The 18,165-nt window shown below is 41.0% G+C and overlaps 1 protein-coding gene across 5 annotated transcripts in view; it reads left to right on the top strand.

Moving 5' to 3' along the window:
• ARL15 (ADP ribosylation factor like GTPase 15) overlaps positions 1 to 18,165 on the top strand; it is a 435,459-nt gene that overhangs the window by 401,091 nt on the left and 16,203 nt on the right. The window lies entirely within an intron of this gene.

Below are 18,165 nucleotides of genomic sequence, written 5' to 3' on the forward strand. Positions count from 1 at the left end.
CTCAGCGTTCTAATAGCACCTCCCTCCGTGGATTAACATAAGGTTTAATGAGGTAATGTATTTTTTAAATGTTTTTTAAATTTATTTATTATTTGACAGAGCACAAGCAGGCAGAGTGGCAGGCAGGAGAGGGAGAAGCAGGCTCCCCGCTGAGCAGAGAGCCCAGTGCGGGGCTTGATCCCAAGACCCTGGGATCATGACCTGAGTCAAAGGCAGATGCTTAAACGACTGAGCCGCCCAGGCGCCCCTGTTTTTAAAAATTTTTAAAGAGTGCCTGACACATAGTAAGATATACAGAGGCCTGAGGTCCTAGGGTTGCAGAAAGGATTTACTAGAAAGGAAGCTGGAAAAAGAGGAATAAAGGCAGATTTTATTTATCTCACAGAGTTTGGCCAAAGTCCTGTAGCTAAAGATAACTTACCTTTGCTGATTTTAGATTCCGCTGCTGCCCCACCCCCACCCCGCCCTTGGAAGATTATTTTGGAGGGTGTTGTTAGGTTTGATCACGTGGTATTTAAAATGCCACATGACATCTGATATCTGGCCTGGAAGATAATAAGAGCTGGACAGTGCTGTTAAAATCCCATCACCCGGAAACACCACAGGGGAAAAAAATTCTATGTGAACACTACCAGCACCACCTAAAAAAGGAGGGGAAAAATCTGAAAAATTATATTTTAAGCATCATGCATTTTATACAGTAAAATGAACAGTCTCTTGGATTTCTTTGTAAGGGATTTGATCTACTGAAGAATTTCTTCCTCCTGTGGTACATAAAGTCCGTTCTTAAAATGAATTAACTTCAGCTGAGGTTTCTTAGACAATTCTGAAAAATCGGAGTCCATACTCCTTGGTAATAGTGTTGACAAGCACTTTTAAGAACCCCTAAAATAGTAAGAATGACTCAAGACCTAGTGACTGTCAATGAAGCTTGGTGTGTTCTGTTAAGTAATAATGCCAAGCAAAGAGATGGAATGTTATTATTCACTCCAGATGGAGATGTTCCTTTATTTTCATTTGTCTGTGTAGTTACTCTGCTTCTGTCCACAAAGAATTTAAAGTGACTCACATGAAAATAATAACAAAAAATTAAAGCAGGAGATCAGGACAAAGAAGAGGAGACTAGAATACCATCAACCCTATGGGTTAAATCACTGCTGGAATTTGGTTTCATATTTAGCACTCTGAGTTTCTGAAAAAAGGTGGAGGAATCATGATCTGTGATGTATTCCTTGTTATTGGAAAAGAGGAGGCTATGTCTTCCACAGGGAAGAACGGTCTTCCACAGTTCTAAAAGACTTTGTAAGATAGATACCAAATGAATTAATGAGTAACCCATGACAACACAAATGTAGTTCTCAGTTTTTTGTGTCTTTTTCTTGTGCTGACATTAAATAAAGACCCTAGTAGTAAAGTGTGGTGAAGAGATTTTATAGCCTTCCACAGGCTATACTGGAATGACATTCAAGGATAGCATGAGACAGCCTGTGGAGGAAGGCTACGATCTTCTCTCTGAAGGGGGTGTGATGAAGAGCAGACTCTGGCAGGTTGTATTTCTTGCCTGGGACCCAAAGTACTGGTCCTACTGACTGGAAAACCCACACAGGAACTTCACAGCCTGGTGAGAGGGTGGCGGATTTTCAGTTGTGAAAGTTAAGAATCCTGAGCAGTGGTCCTATTGGTGTGGAAGTCCCCCTGCCTTCCTGAAGTGGGCACATTCTTAAAATTGAAGTCGATAGTACCACATGAGGCTAATTTTTACTGTTTTTTCACATTCATACAGAGCCTGTTTGTTGAGCCTCTACTGTGAGCCAGTTACCTTCTTTTATGTGTCTCTACGTACAGGCATATTCTTAGTTTCTTTCTAAAAATGTCCTTTCTGCTCTTGATTTGTTCATATGTATGTTTTTATTCATGTTTTAAAGTATAAAAACTATAGGAGCTTATCGTTTCAAGTCCAGTAATTCAAAGGCTTATTAAGAAAAAGTTAAAATCTTCCCTTCTCCCCACCCGCCGTATTACCATTCATTGTTACCAGTGTGACGTGGCTCCTATGCTTTTCTCTGCTCTCAAGTGACTTTCTTAACTGTTCAGACAGTGTGTCTAAAACTTAAAGGTATAAGATTGGTGGTTTTTTTTTTTTTTAATGGAGATGTATTTATTATGCTGGCGAATAGGAGAAATTTTCCCTTAACTATAATTGATTTTCTATAGCGTTCTTGTTTGTTTGTTTGTTTCTTTTGTGTTGAGGGAAGGGAGCAAGGCATTGTTACCTCTCTCGAATAACTTAGAAACTAAAGCCCTGGTCTTGAGCAGAGCCTTTCCAGTTCTGAACAGGACAAACCTGATGGGATGTGATAAGCTTGTACTTTTCTGATGATGTCGACCTCCCCTCTGACGTCAACTTTTATGTGTATGTGTAATACAAGTATAGATATGTTCATTAATTTTGAGGCTGGCTACAGTATCAGATCTAAATACATTCTGCACACCCTTTTCGAAATTCAACGATTATATACCGTTTCATTGATCTTATGTTAAACAGAGAAGTAATCTGTTTTATAGTGTTACTTATTGTGCATTTAGTGTATAGAATACTAGGAACAGCATGATCCTAAAGTTGCAAAAAGAAAGATTTAGAAAATCTGATTATATAGTTATACTTTCATGCCTAAGACAATTCTTGAGGATGATAAGTGTGAAACAAGATGGATCACCGTTGAAAAAAACAGAACTACTTTTGGAAAAGCTTAAATATCATTGGTATTTGAAACATTTCTAGATGGCCAAGACTTGCCAACAGTCTCTGAAATACTACATGCAAAGAGTCTTTCCCATGTGTAAGTTGTTAGGCATTGCTAGCCCTGACCCAAGAAAACCAGACACACACACATACTTTCCCAAAATTTGACTCTTACACCTGAAGACCAGTAACTATAAATATGTGTTATATGTCAATAAATGGAACATCGTTGCAAAGGATGTCTAAGAAAGCAAGCTTTAGTGTTCACATTTTACATGTGGGGAAGTCAATGGAATGTGGGAACATGGAGGGAGGGGGGTGGAGTTCCAAGGTAGAGCAGCCATCTCCTAGAAAAGTGAAAAGCGAGTGCCCTGCTAGGAGACGACTTCTTGCCAGCCTCGGTGAAGCAGTGTGAGGGTGACCATCCTTTCCTGGAAACTTAAGCAACCTGAAGGAAGAGGCAGCGGCTTCATCGCATCCAGTTGGTTAATCCCCTCTCTGTCAATCATCGGCGTACGATCTGAATAGACTATAAATTCACATTTCTGGAGCCACATGGTCAAAATAGCACTTTATATTCAGTGTGAAATTCTTAAAATGAAACCCAGCTGGCAGATGGGAAGGATTCTGGGGGTTGGGGGAAATGGGGAGGGGAATATTGGGTGTGCAAGGGGTGCATGATTTTCCAGAGAGCCTTTTTTTTATGCTTTGTGCAGATATAGGAATATTTTTAAACATCTCTGATACAGCGCAAATGAATTTCTGAAACCTGAACCATAAGAGTCTAATTTATAAAATTTCATAAGAATCTAAAAACCATTAAGATAGTTACGCAAGCCATTCCAAGTTCTTGCCTTAAGAATACAAGGATTTGCTCAACTCTCTTCAGTTCTTTCATGAGTGCTAGTTAATAAAGTACATCTTTCAGGGCTTTAAACAAGTCTTTGGCTTAATAACCTAGTTTAAAGGAACAGCTAGTCCAGTTCACTGCTGTCTCAGTCTCCTGTTCAGAACTTCTGCCCGTTATGCTGTTCCTGCTCGTTCATTTCCTTCTCTTTCCTCAGGTTGTGTGGGAAGTATCCTGTGTCTTTGTGCCTCACAGGGTCAGTGGTCATGTCAGAACCGGGCGAACTCCACTCCAGAACACAATGCTCTTGGTTACTGATCCAAGCCTTGCAGCCCGTAGGTCATCCCAGACATCCCCGCAGTTTATCACGTCAGCTTGCCCCTTCTGAGAGCACCGAAAAGCAGTTCAACCTGTAACCAGGTTACTACAGACTTGGTGTCTGTGACTTCATATAAGAAGTCAGGATTCAAATGCTTCCGCAGCTGTAAGAGATTTCAGCTCGCCCGAGTGTTTTATGAAAACCGCATGCTGCATTTAACTAACTTGCTAAGAAGTGCACAGGTTATGCGTGTGGTATGTCTGGATGAGAAGCTGGAGTCAAATAGGCAAGAATTTATTTCTCCCATCTTTTTTTTCTCTAGAGCCACATGTTTCTGTGTGAGAGATTAGATGTTATGAACTCACACCCAAAATTTACAAACCCAGTTCAAGGGCTTTGAAGTCTAGATCCTCTTATGCTAAATGTAAAGACAGGGTATCAGGTAATTCATTCACTAAAAATAAATTTGTGGCACACAGAGGTAAATACCATTTACATGCGTCATTTTATCTTATTATTGACACTTATAGTTAAAAATAGACAGCCCAAGCCATCGTTTGTCAGGTGTTGGCATTATATGATTTTTATTTTTAAATACTATGATAGAATTGCCATCTTACTCGTGGATATGTGATAAAGGTGTAAAGTAACAGATAATAACTTCAAGGTACAATAAGAGTGTTCTTCAGGGCACTAACATTGCATGTTCCCTAGAGAGCTGTGAGTGCAGGGAAATGAATCCAGGGCATCAGCTAAGAAAAGTACTTTATAATTCTGTTTGCATTTCTGAGTCTAGAAAATAGGAATAAGTTCTACTTAGAAAATATTTTACAAATACATTCAAAATAACGTAAAGTTTATTTTGTTAAAGGATACTGTATTTAACAAAAAGTGCCCAGTGCTCTCAGAGATGTGAATAGTGAATATCTCTACTTGAGACTGCAGGGGTGTGGGCATCAGTATGGATTTGAGTGTTTTCTTTATTTATACTCTACTTTCTTTCACGAAAGGATTTGAGGTGATAGACACTAGTATTGATGCTGACAGTGGACACGATTTTATGTAACACTCTCAACTTCCGACTGAAGTAGGTGTTAATGACATCCCCCTGAGAGGGCTTTCAATTCAGACGGAATAAAAAGTGGGATTTGAGACTGTTAGAAGCCCCCCTTATCTGACCTGATCTGAACTGGTAGTTGAACAGTTAATGAAGAAAGAGCTGGCTGGTGTCTTGTCATTAAAAACATAAAATAAATGTACACCCTAAATAATTTAACTTAAAACATAAAAACGGTACTAGTCTTTTGATACTGGGCCAGTGCCTTTTCTCTGAGTACGTGGCCACTAACCAGAGTTCTGTATCATATATTTTGCACAAAATACAGCCATTATCTATGACTTTCAATTCCCATTTCTTTAAAATAAAACCGTAAGATAAAACAAAATAAGATGGTAAGTTAAAGACACATGGGAAGCAATTCACACAATAGTTCTCGATAGTTGTCTCCCCTAAATCTGATGTGACAAAAGTTTGTTTTTAGTGACTTACCTTTATTGAGCTCTTTGAACACATTCCACGCAGTTTTTCATAGAAATAGAAATTCTCTTCTCAACTTCCTATTTCATCTGTTGATGCCATATTGATGCTATATTTAATTAAATGACTTGATAATAGTAGCAAATATGGTTGCCTCAGTGAGAATTGTGTAAGAAGTCGGCAGCAGAGGTGAGCAGACGTGCCAGAGAGTGGTGCCCAGTGTGAGCATCACGTGAGCGGCCAGCTGCATCCGGGGCTGAGCCCACAGGGCGTGGGTTTTCACTGTACAGACAACGTCCGTCATTATCTTGAAGCCGGGCAATGAAGTGTTGGTTAAGCCTAGGTGATTAAGTGGAGGTTAATTGAAGGGGGCTTTATTGTAACTGTATGAAAGTTTGTTTTGAAACCAGCTAAAGATTTGTCCTTACCTGCAACTGCTTGGTATCTAATTCACATCATGCCCTCAGTCTGTCTTTTGGATCAGCTATATGGCAAATGTTATGATTGCCGCGGTGCCTTCTGGGTTTTCATGGTGCTTACTCCATCTGACTTCACTTAGTCACTGACGCACCTACTTGATACCTGTCAGTCTCTTCCAAGTAAGCTCCATGAGGCCTGGGACTCACCGTTCACCTTTGTATCCCCAGGGCCTGAAAACAGTGAATGCGTGCGTAGTTAATGCTAGAAAGAGGGAAAGGTGGCTATTTATTTGGTGCATTTGTTTCAGCCCAATTGAATGTTTTGACTTGTCCTCACCAAGATCGATTGATGTCCACTTTGAGCAAGAAGAGAGGACAGAGAGTTGTACCCTGACATAGCTCCTGGTCTGCTTTCTTAATCCAGTTCCTAAATCTCCAGATTCCAGGGAGGGAGCCTGATGGTTTGTGCTGATAAACTATAGATAGAAGCCTTAACAGGCCTTTTGTCCTTTGATTTTGCCTTAAAAGATCAGGTCAGAACAGTTGTTCAATCCGGGCATTATTGACATTTCAGGCTAGACAGTTCTTTGTTGGGGGTGGGGAGAACAGGGGCGAGGGGCTGTCCTGTGCCGTGTTGGGCAGCATCCCTGACCATCACCCACAATATACCTGCGGCAAACACCCCGCCCCCATTGTGACAACCAGAAACACCTCCAGACATTGCCAGATGTCCCCTGAGGGTTATGCTCACCTTTCCCCTCCATTGAGAACTAATGCTCTGGACTAGTCCTGGTTTGACAACTAGGACACAAGGGCCACACTAACAGTGCTATGCTAAATCCAGTCAGTGGCTTTTGGAACCTTCATTTCTGGTGTTCTCTTTATGTCTGATTGTAATGTTCTCCAGACTTGTCTTTCATGGGCTTTATTCTGAGTTCAACTAGTCCTGTGTGGGTTTTTTTGGCTAAAATTCCTCAGAACGGATTACCACTCAGCTTTTCTTTCCTCAGACTGCCTGCAAGCCTCTTTCCAAGCTCATATTTCTCAGTTGCCAGGATATTAGGCTCCTGGCCGTATTGCCAGTAGGAAAAGAAATTCTCTCCCTGTGACTAACAACATGGCAGTTTGTTCGAAGGCCATTTGTTACCTGTTCCCCTTGCTCAGATGTGTTATTGAGGTGGCTGTCATTTTTTTCTGCCTTTTCCCCCGTCTCTCCACGCCTTCCTGTTTTTCCTTTTCCTCCCAGTGTTTCCATGGTGGCTCCTTGCTGGAGCCAGAGGACAAACTGCTGACAGGAACATCCCTTGAATATCTCTGCATCTGGACAGGGCCATTGGCACCCTCCATTGGCGGCTCAGCAACGCGTGGCTTGCCATATTTGTCTCCTGTTTAAGGCCCAAGAATTTGAATCTGCCCCAACATCTAAATGTTGTCGTTGTTAGGACAGAGTGCTGCCATAGTACCACAAGGCCAGTATTAAACATGTTTATTTGGGTTCCATATATTAATATTTTGATTTGTTACTACCACTGTTGCCTTTCCCACACCGCCCAGCTGCAAGACTAAGATAGGGGATATAAAGTCCATTGCAAATGCCAAATAAACTAGAATATATAAACTCTTTTTGACAGATATTTGTGTTCTTAACAAACTTTAAGCATTGTTGCAACTTATTTTTTCCTAATTTGTTAAATCAAAGAATCCCTTGAGTTGACCAACTCCTAGTGGTTTTGTGAAGGGTACCAATATCGAATGAGCAGAAAGAAGAGTTAGTCCTGTCAGAATCAAAGCATGCTCTTCTGGTTGTCTGATCAGGTCACAACTGATTAAAATGTATTCGTGGCACAGAGCCTTGTATAACAGAAAAAAAGCTAAATATGAGACACAGCCAAAAAAACAATTTCAAAACATACAATAATGTTTTAAGAAAACTCAAAATATGAAATAGTGTAGTGATTGTTGTTCATGTGTCAGCTAACATCAAGTTACCTCAAATATTTTAGAAAAGTAAGTCTTTGGGGGATGAAAGCTGATCACTGTGAGGCAAATGTTGAGTTTGAAAACTACCAGGCTCCAGGTCACCTTGCTCTCGTGCCACTTTGCAGAATCACAGGCTGTGGTGAAAACCAGTGCAGTTCCGTAACACAAATGCGTATATCCACAGCACTGGCAGGTCCTCGGAGCCCATCTGCCAATCCCAAGCTAAGCAGTTAGCAAGGCAAAGGAGGAATAATCTGAGTGTATTGATCCTTTTCAATGACTGAGGCAGACACGACTGTTGGTAATTGCTGGGGTTTCTTCCCCAATACCTCTTAACCACAAAAAGTATGGAATTCAGATCTTCAGCCTGTACCTTACGATACCAAGATATCTACCCACCCTCCCACCCAGCCAGCCATTTCAATGTGCACAGTTAATGAGTATTAAGTTTAAAAAGATAACCTTAAAAGAATCAATTTCATGGTGAATGCATCTAGTTAAGCAAGCCATTTAAACAGCATTTTACTCGTGTGTAGCAGACCATTTTATAAGTTACTGATAGCTTTACAAGCCTGTGTTTCAGACAAGCTAATTGGTTGTCTCTGATGTGTTTGGGGCTTTCACTCATTAACTCTCCTTCCTGTCTAGTACATACTTGACTAGCTCTCATACAGATAGGTAGAACTGTTTAAACAGCCATATTCTATTGCCAGGAAAAAGTTTTTCATAGATAAATTTCTTCCTACTTACAATGTTTGCTTTTTTGAAATAAATGTAAATCATAACCCGGTATTACCGCAAACGTGGAAGGTGCAGAATCAAGTGTAACACCCGAAAAGTGCTGGTACCAAAAACAAATGCCCTTTTGAAGGAGTGGAATAGAATTGATTACAGAAGGGAAAGAGAGGAGTGCAAAAGAAAATGATACACTGTCGAAACCTGGCTGCCTCTGTAATTAATGACTATGTTATAGATGTTCTTGAAAAGTCTGAGGCCTGCACCTGCATGCAAAGACAAGTGTACCGATGCTTCTCTTTTTGCATATGTCAGTGCTTTCCATTCTCTGAGATAAGAATTAGATGCTTTGTTTGGACACAGATTAAAGGAATAGCTCAAAACATATGTGTCCTTTGGGTCTTGAGATTTCTGGAGTGGGTCTATTTTCCATGAGGGGTTGCTTACTTTTCTGTTTGCAAAACAATTCATTGCAGCTGCCTGTAGGCATATGTATAATAGAGTTTAAACCAATTAGACCTACGGTTTTGAAACTGTTCATGAAATCCCACCTCCTGCAGGAAACCTTGGCCTGCTTAATTAAAAGGAGTGGCAACTTCTCTCCAATGTTCAGTTTCCTTCCTTTACTAACATTTTAATCTGAGATGAAACATAGTACATACTTTGTTGCCCTTTTCATTATAGTTTCAGCTCTTTACATTTGTTTAAAAATAATAAGGATCCTCTTTATGTCTGGCATTATACTGGGTACATCAGAGAATACAAAAGGATTTTTTCCATTCTATGCCTTCCAGGAACTGCTGAGGTCTCTTACACGTGAAAAAATTAAGAATAATTATCCAAATCTCTGAATTTCCTCAAGTGAAACGAGGATATACTCATAAATCTAAGTGAAAAGAGTTCACCCCAGACTTGTGAAGATGCTTCATTCCCATTGAGTCTTGATATCCCAACTCATTAATTTAAATGATGATTATAAAGCCTGTTTGAAGGAGAAAGTAGTGGCTCGTGTAATTGAATTAATAATAGCCAAAAAGTGGAAACAGCCTAAATGTCCAGCAACTGATGAACATGGATGAACAAAATGTGGTATGTCCATACGATGGAATATCATTTGGCCATAAAAAGAAGTACTCATACATGCCGCAACATGGATGAACCTTGAAAACTTAATGCTAAGTGAAAAAAACAGACACTGAAGGCCATGTATTATATAATTCCATTTATATGAAATGTCCAGAATAGGCAAATCCTTAAAGACGGAAAGTAAATTAGTGAGTGCCAAGGGCTGGAGGAAAAGGCAAATGGGGAGTGACTGCTAATGGACGGGGAGTTTCTTTTTCTAGTGGTGAAAATGTCCTGAAGTTTGATAGCTGTGATGATTGCGGGTGTCCATGAATATACTAAAAATCACTAATTTGTACACTTTTAAAAGGGTGAATTTTACAGTCTGCAAAGTATAGCTCAATAAATGAAAAATAAATGTTGTAGAGCCGAATGAAAAGATGTTGAAGTGTGTGCTAGAGAAATGTAAAAGCCAAACAAGTGATAAAGGAAATTCTTTAGAATCTTAGGAGGGGTTGTCTGCTTCTGAGAGTGGACCCATCAAATAGGTGACAGTAACTTACATCCAGGAGCAAACAATCCCCTTTGAAGGCCAGGAGGTTCTTTTTGTTTGGCAACTATTTTTATTAAGAACCTAACTTGACAATGAGTGACCCCCAAAATTTTGCCCTGGACATCTGTAGCTCCAATCACATTTCAGTTAAAAACTGTTTGAAAAGCAACTGAAGTTCAATGAGGTGAGAACCACACATGAAACGATAACCCATTTCATTTGGGATGCAAAGTTGTCTCCTTAATGGGAAAGTCCTTTAAACCCTGGAAAATTTAACATTAAGAGTATAAAAATGATAAAATAACAAATCTGCAATATTAATACTTTCGTTTCAAGTATTTATTAAATTTAGGTCAACCTGGTACGTTCACTTTGTAATTATAATTTAAGATATAAATTATTTTAGAATTGGCCTCCTATATGGAAAGGTATTGGGGCGCCTGGGTGGCTCAGTCACTTAAGCACCCAACTCTTGTTTCAGCCCAGGTCCTGATCTCATGTGGGCCCCACATGACCAGCAGGGAGGCTGCTTGAGATTCTCTCCCTCTGCCCCTCCCCCCACTCTAACACACTCTGACTCTCTCTCTCTAAAATAAATAGATCTTTAAAAAAAAAAAAAAAAAAGGTATGAGAATCTAGTTAAGCCTGTAAATAGTATTATAAAGTACCAGAGCTTCAGAGGCGCCTGGTGGCACAGTCAGTGAGCATTGGACTCTTGGTTTCAGTTCATGATCTCAGGGTTGTGAGAGCATCGGGCTCCGTGCTCAGCGCAGAGTCTGCTTGAGATTCTCTCTCCCTCTCCCTCCGCCCCTCCCACTCCCATTCATGCATGCTCTCCTCTCTCCCTCTCAAATAAATAAGTCTTAAAAAATAAAAAAAGAAGAAGAAATACCAGAACTTGAGAGTCATTGAATTTATAAGTTTAATTGAAGAAATGCTTAAGAATTCTCGCTGGGGGATAAAAAAAAGACTTCTTAACTACTTGAGGATATTTTGATTATTACACTCTAAATGCTGAAAAAGAAGATTGAATATATTAAATTTATAAATGGAGTTTTGAAATGTATAAAAGTGACTAATTAAACTAAGTTTATAAAAGGACCTAAACTGTATCCAATATCCTGAATGTGTTGTTAAAACTTACCAGATCTACAGACAGAATGGTAAGAGTTTTAAATTGAATATAATAGCTGCAGGAAAAACTGGGTTTTAGACATTGTATATTTAGTAAATTGTACGTTCCTTTTTAAACTGCAAAGTAACAATAACTAGTATTGCTCTGCACTAAGAGCCATGCTTAAGGACACCAAAAGCCTTAAGCAGACAGGCCATGGATCCTGTGCCTTGGCTATTTCTTGGTGGTGTTAGGAAGTCTCCACTTAAAAGAAACCCAGGCTGAACACAGAGGGGTAAAAATATGGCTTTATGACCCTTCCGCCTGCTAGACTGCAATCCCAAGCCTCTGAAATTATAAGTGGAGCCTGGCCAGGTTGGAAAAGCCAACTCCTCTGGCTCCCTACAGTATGAGTGGGGACGAGCTGGTCTAGCAAGTGAGGCCAGCCCCCCAAGTCCCCTCCCGGGCACTGCTTGTACCCCTGCTGGACAAAGCCAGAAGCTGCAAACAGCATTAGCCAGAGATTGGCAAAATTTTTTTATTTTTTATTTTTTTTGTAAAGGTCCAAACAGTCAATATTCTAGGCTTTGTGGAACATACTGTCTCTGTGGCAGTTACTCAACTTTGCCGTTGTAGCGTGAAAGCAGCCATAGACAAGTGAGTAAGCATGGCTATGTTCCAATAAAACTTTATTTTCCTGGGTGCTGGAAGGTAACCAACAGTGGCTACTGTGATTAAGGTCCCTTCTACTTTTAAAGTTTCTTCTACATTAAGACTTCCCCTAGAGATGACAGGAGGATGTCAGCTGGGTGTAAAAGTATGAGTATTTGTAGGCTGATTCTTTCCACTTGTGGATGGAGGCACCTTCGGTCGGACCAAGAAGTTGGGGCAAAGGCCTGCATGGGGGAATCACTGCAGGTTCTGAGGGCCAGGTGGAATCCCGGGAGTAGAGGAGATGCTCTGCAGGAATACTGGGTATCTTCTATTGGCCCGCCTCCATACCTAATTTCTCCCTCTCACAGTGGTTGTCTGATAAGCAAGCTTTTGGGATAGGAGAACAAAACAAACCTTACAGGCATATCAAAAAGAGAAAATAGATGTAATTTGTTCTGTAATTCTAGGTTAGCAGATGAAGCAAAAAACAGGAATGCTTTTCAGATTCTAGCTCCTACCACCAAAGCAATGGGATCACTTTATTCAGCTCTTCTGGAACACACTGACTTCTCCTATGCAGTGGAAGATGGGGTTTCTGTATAATTATTGTCACAACATACAACATTGTCCACACATCAGACATTACTGATTGGACAAGAAGACTTCTATTAAGGGCGAGGCTCAATCACCGGTCATAACCTGCAGGCATTTGTCTGGTTTTTAATTATTCCAAGGTCAGGCAGGCTGCACTTTGCTTAAGAAAGAAGCGATCTTACCATAACTGCACTTTTATATTACCCCTAACATTCTTGAAATCAATCATCCATTATAGATCTGCACTCCCAAAGTAATAGTGTGGTATTGGTTATGATCAAGGTGTTGTTTTCTGGTTCCTTTTCGTACTCAGTAAAAAGTGAGCAAAATCTGTTCTGTGTCGTAATATCTTTGGGACTATGGCAAATTGGTTTTACTTGTATTATTTATTTCTGCCTTTAATGATATATTTAGTACCTTTCTAAGGATTTCAAAATCCTGCAAGAAGCACAATGAAAAGGGGAACAGCTGGTGCTGCTTTCTCTAGACTAACCTTTCTTTGAACGAGCTGCCAAGAATGCACTCGGAAGAATCTTAATGATGCCCTGCCACTTTATCTCCAGACCCCATCCTGGGGCCATGGCGTGGGCAAAGTTCTCTCTGCCTTGGTGAAGGCTACCAAGTTAAGCCTGCTCCGTCTTCTGCAGTTAAGACCACAAAACTGGAGGCCCCTTGGCACACTCACATGCGAGATGTACATATTGGGCATGCCGGTGAGTGCTTGACAACCGACTCTCAAGAAAGAAGAAAGTCTTGGTTTGTTGCACTTGCATATTTCCATGGTGTAAATAATTCAGACCCTGGCCAGTTTCTTGACTCACAGAATTTGATGTCTTTGTGCCTGGAAGGTGGAAAGAGAAGGGGCACGATCAGCATTTCCATACAAATGTCCCCCCCGTGTAACATGGGCCTACAACAGGTGAATCTGCTCTAGTGAATGAACTAAGGAGCTCAGGTGAAGATGAGGCAAGTTCTCCCTTTTTGACAGTCATGGACAATATCCTACAAAATTTCACTCGTCAGTCAGCTCTCTTAACATCATTAATCGGAGCCCTAGAGTACGTTTATCATCTAGACCATCCTGCTAACCAACGAGTTCAAAACCCGTATGAACCGGTCTCAAAAAACAGAATTCATATAGTTACTTGAAAAATAACAGGCATGCGATGGACATGTTGTAGATTTAAAATGACAAGAAAGCCACAGTGGCTCCACTGGGTCGGAGAGCTACTGAGTCATGGTCTCTTGCATCGTGCTCTTGCTTGCCTGTCAGATCCTCTGCCTGTCACATCCACAGCTGCAGCTCTCTTTGCTGGCTCTCTGTGTTTTGCTTGTGTTCCTCATCCAGTGTCCCTGTTGTCTTGTCTTACCTGCTGATTGATCACTGTCAGTTTGAAGGAGCTGAAGTTGTCAGCCAGGACTCCTTCATGAGACTCATTCCTTTTCCAGAGATGAAAAAAGAATGTGCCTTTATTTCAAAAGTGTCTTTGAACAGTCTTCTACCAAGGTACTTCTTTTTCAGTTTGACTGACATTATTTTAATACTCCTCTCTCTCTCTCTGTTTGAATCCATTGCTTTTCTTCCAGTTGAAGTATAACCAGGGGCTATAAATGAGTGAAAAAGCCTTTAGTAAACTGCGCAGTATTAAATCGTCTTCTGTGGTCACTAAAAAGCCGGGGCCGAGGGAGCTTGTAATCTTATAATACAGATGATGAGGACAGCCCCCTCTCCGGGCTCTTGTCTCTGTCTTTTGTTTTACCGTATTCGGCTCTAATTGGTGGAACCCCATACATGGGCAGGTGGAGCGCTGGCACAGGACACACTCGCCAGTTGCGTTCAGGAAAGTGGTGGTTGAATGAATGAAGTTGTGGAAACCAACTTTCAGAGCTCCTTGTACTGATCTTCACCCTACCGTAACCCACCGCAACCACCCTCAAGTTAAGAGGGGTCCATTATAACTTGCTAGTTTTTTTCCCCAGAGGGAGTATGTGTTGGTGGGTAGGTGGGGAGCTAGAGAAGTACGGGCAGAAAGGATAGCCAGCTTCTGTCTCCAGTGGTGAATGTATGAGAAAGCAAGCTGAACCACGCCAGACAGGGCGAGAGATACCCGCATCAGTACCACCCCAGGTGGCACTCTGGACATGGGAGGGGGTGAGGCATTTTTAGTTACAGCTGTGACCGGTTGGCATCGAGTTCACTAGAACTAGGGGCGACATATTGTAATGCACAGCACAGTCCCATGCAGTAAAGAATTGTCCCACCCCCTAACCCCCTTTTTAATGTCTTACTACACACTCATGTGGGTCAAAGCACGGTTTATAAAAGTGTCTGAGCTTAGAACTTAACTCTATGTCACATGAAAACACTAAGTCATCCCTTTTGGACTGTTCTCTCCCCTGCTCCCCAGAGTATTTAAGGGAAAATGAGGCCAACTCTGGGCACACACTACGTACATGCTTTAATAACAAAAATGGGAAAAACAAGCAGTTATTGTTATAAATAAAATGAGATTTGCAGGCCTTTAAAAGGGAAGACCTATTACTGCAGTTCAGAAACTATTTCCATGACTTCCAGAAATTTAGTCACAATAGGTCTGCAAGAATTAAAATTTTTGCTTGTGAAGTGAGGGCAAGATAGGGAAATTGGTATCATTGCATAACCCCATTAGAGGTCCTGCAAGTAGGAAAGGATGATTATTTCTCTACACAAACATAAAGGACATCTCCTACCCGATTTCACAGCTGCCACAAACGTGGGCAGCGAAGCGATGGTGCCGAGCTGTCTGTTCTATGAGGACTCTACAGTGAATGTGATGTGGGAATCAACAGAATGCAGTCACGCACGTCACTCCACAGTGGCATGAGTGAAGGAGGGCTCTGATGACATAGCTAAAATAGGTTGGCTACTTACGGTGGCTTTGTTTTCCTATCTCTAGGGTGGACACATGGCCACTAAAAATGCGCACTCTCTGTGGCTAACCCGAAAATAGCCAGCTGACTGCAGGTTGCCAGGCAGCTGGATTCTGATGTCATTGCCCCGAGTGCCATCTCTAGAAGCCAGTGTGAAGCAGTCACCTCCTCCTCATTCCTGCAGCTTCCAGTGAAGCATAATATTTAAGCGGCCGACTAAGTATTCAAAACATATGATTTATGTTGGTCAAACTTAAACGCCTTATTCTTTAAAAGTATACATCAACATTATGAAAGGACAAAAGAAAAAAAAAAGACATGGCAGACAAGTCAAATGTGACTGTAATTCATATCTTAATACTCTTGGTTTCGGCTCAGGTCTGGTCTTGGGGCCGTGGGATCAAGCCCCACATGGGGCTTCACACTAGGCACAGAGTCTACTTGTGATTCTCTCTCCCCCTCCCCCCACAATTTCTCATGTGCTCACACACTCTCTCAAATAAATATATATTAAAGAAAACTAAATGAAAATGTTCACCTAACAGGAAAAGTTCAAGTCAGAGCATGAGGTCTCCATCTTCCCCTCTCTTGTATTATCCGCTTTGTTTTTAGAAACCTGAGACTCTGGGTAGTGAAAAGCTGTGTTCCAGCAGCAGTCACTCACTGTGCTTGAAACTCACTGACATGCCAGACTAGTTCTACAGTTAATATTATAAATGTAGCTGGGGTGGAATCATTTGGATACCAGTTGGGGGAGTATGGCAGGGTGAGTGAGGTACCCACGGGGGTTACAGATCCAAAAATCTCAGGTTACGCGGCCATATTTGTCAGCTTAACACCATTAGGCTCCTTTATCTGGTGACCACCCTGTAATGGAACCTTCCATTTCCTCCTCATGTTTCATATTCAGCAGGAACAACTTCTGAAACTACCTTCAGACATCTTTATTATCTTCCAAGCATCTTTACGCAATAGTCTATATTTTCAGTTGCCTAGAAACCAACCTAATGAATACCTAAGTCCTTTCTGGTTTTCTGTGTCTGGTTCGTATTGCAGAATATCACAAATTCTGTTCTGTGATTACTTAAATCTAACATTGTTTCCAAATTAGCCGTTAACATGCCGCCAGAATCAATTCTGTGAATTTTTAAGCAAACCATTTGAAGGAGTATTGTTTGTAACATGCACTTACTGTGTTATGTTAGTCTTTTTCTTTATTCTAATATCATTGAATTTCTTCCCACCAGTCTTCTTTCAGTTATTGGCAAGACTTAAAATGATGTGAGGTTATGAAATGGGGCAAGGGTACAACTTCCTTCATGTACCAGATCTTGGATGTTCCATGCCATCCCCTCTTGATGAGAGGCATTATTGATCAAATACTGGATTCTATTATAGTGCAGTCTGAAGCCCTACTTTGTGGGAGAAGCAAGGAGCCCGACGTCTCTGGTTCTATACTCTTCAGAGCAGCTAGCTCCTCCTTCAAGCTGTAGCCTTAAAGCCGGTCCCCACCTGACCCCCCTGCAACTCTTCTCTCCCCCTGCTGGCTGCCGGCCTCCCTCGGTCTGCTGACTGGCAAGCCCCCGCCCTCGGTGGGGCAGAGCTGGTCTAGGGCTGGTTGTTGCACAAGCAATTTCAGATTCTCTTGGAAGTGAGTTGTTTTCAGTGCTCTAAAGAAAAGAAACGAAAAGAAGGGAGTTTACATTTTCTATAAGGAAGAATCCTCTTAACAACATGATTTATAAAATACCTTGGGCAAACACTGTTCTGAAGTTGTGTACCCATTTTCTGATCGGAAATGAGATTTTCATTACTTTTCAGAATTAAAATTAATGAGAGTCCTTCCATCTTCACAGGGCTTTTTTTTTTTTAAGTGCAGTATTTATTACTAGTTTGCAGACATTTACAGAAGGACTTCAGAGACACACTCAAACTATAGAATGTTAGTGTAATTGTGGTTCCTAAATTAGCACGAAACCTTAGTATTTCTTACATATACCTTCTTGTTCCCATGGGGAAAAAGTACACATAGTTTAAAACCACTTTTGGATGATGTACTTCTGCTATAGTCTGGTCCTCACGATGATAGAGGCATTTGGAATGGCGTGTGGTTGAGACACTTTTTTTTTTCCTGGGTCTCGAGTACTGACTAAGGTAAGACCTTGGAATTTGCCCTGGGGATTTAATGAAATCTGTTGACCAAGAATGTCTTTGAACAATGATTCTTCTGGTGTTGCTACTCACTGTACTTTACGTTCGTAAAACCTCCCTGGGCTGTACATACAGTGTTCTGTTCCTGTGCGATGTAGTGTGGGCAGGACCGTCACTGTACGAGCTTTGTGTTTTATCAGATACTTCTGGAAGACGTAACAATTTGATGTTTCTTCACAGTCTGGAGTTGGTAATCCTGGACACTATTAGTATCCTAGCCACTCTGCTAAGAATGACTTGTGACTGGTTTTTAAGATAGCAACTTCTCTACTCACGTACCAGTTAAAAGGTTGTGATTTTTACCTCCCTGAAAATTCAGGACTAGGAGAAAGAGAAAAAAAAAAAAGTGGGAGGCTTTATGTATGTATGTATATGTATATGGTTTAAATATGCAAACACACACACATACTCAGGTTCTATCCTCTTTCCTAAAATTGCTTTCCCAGGTCTCAAAAATAGAGACTAGAAATTGAAGGGAGAGAGA

Source organism: Ursus maritimus, unplaced genomic scaffold (genome assembly GCF_017311325.1).
Source record: "Ursus maritimus isolate PB19 unplaced genomic scaffold, ASM1731132v1 scaffold_15, whole genome shotgun sequence".
Taxonomy (NCBI): Eukaryota; Metazoa; Chordata; class Mammalia; order Carnivora; family Ursidae; genus Ursus; species Ursus maritimus.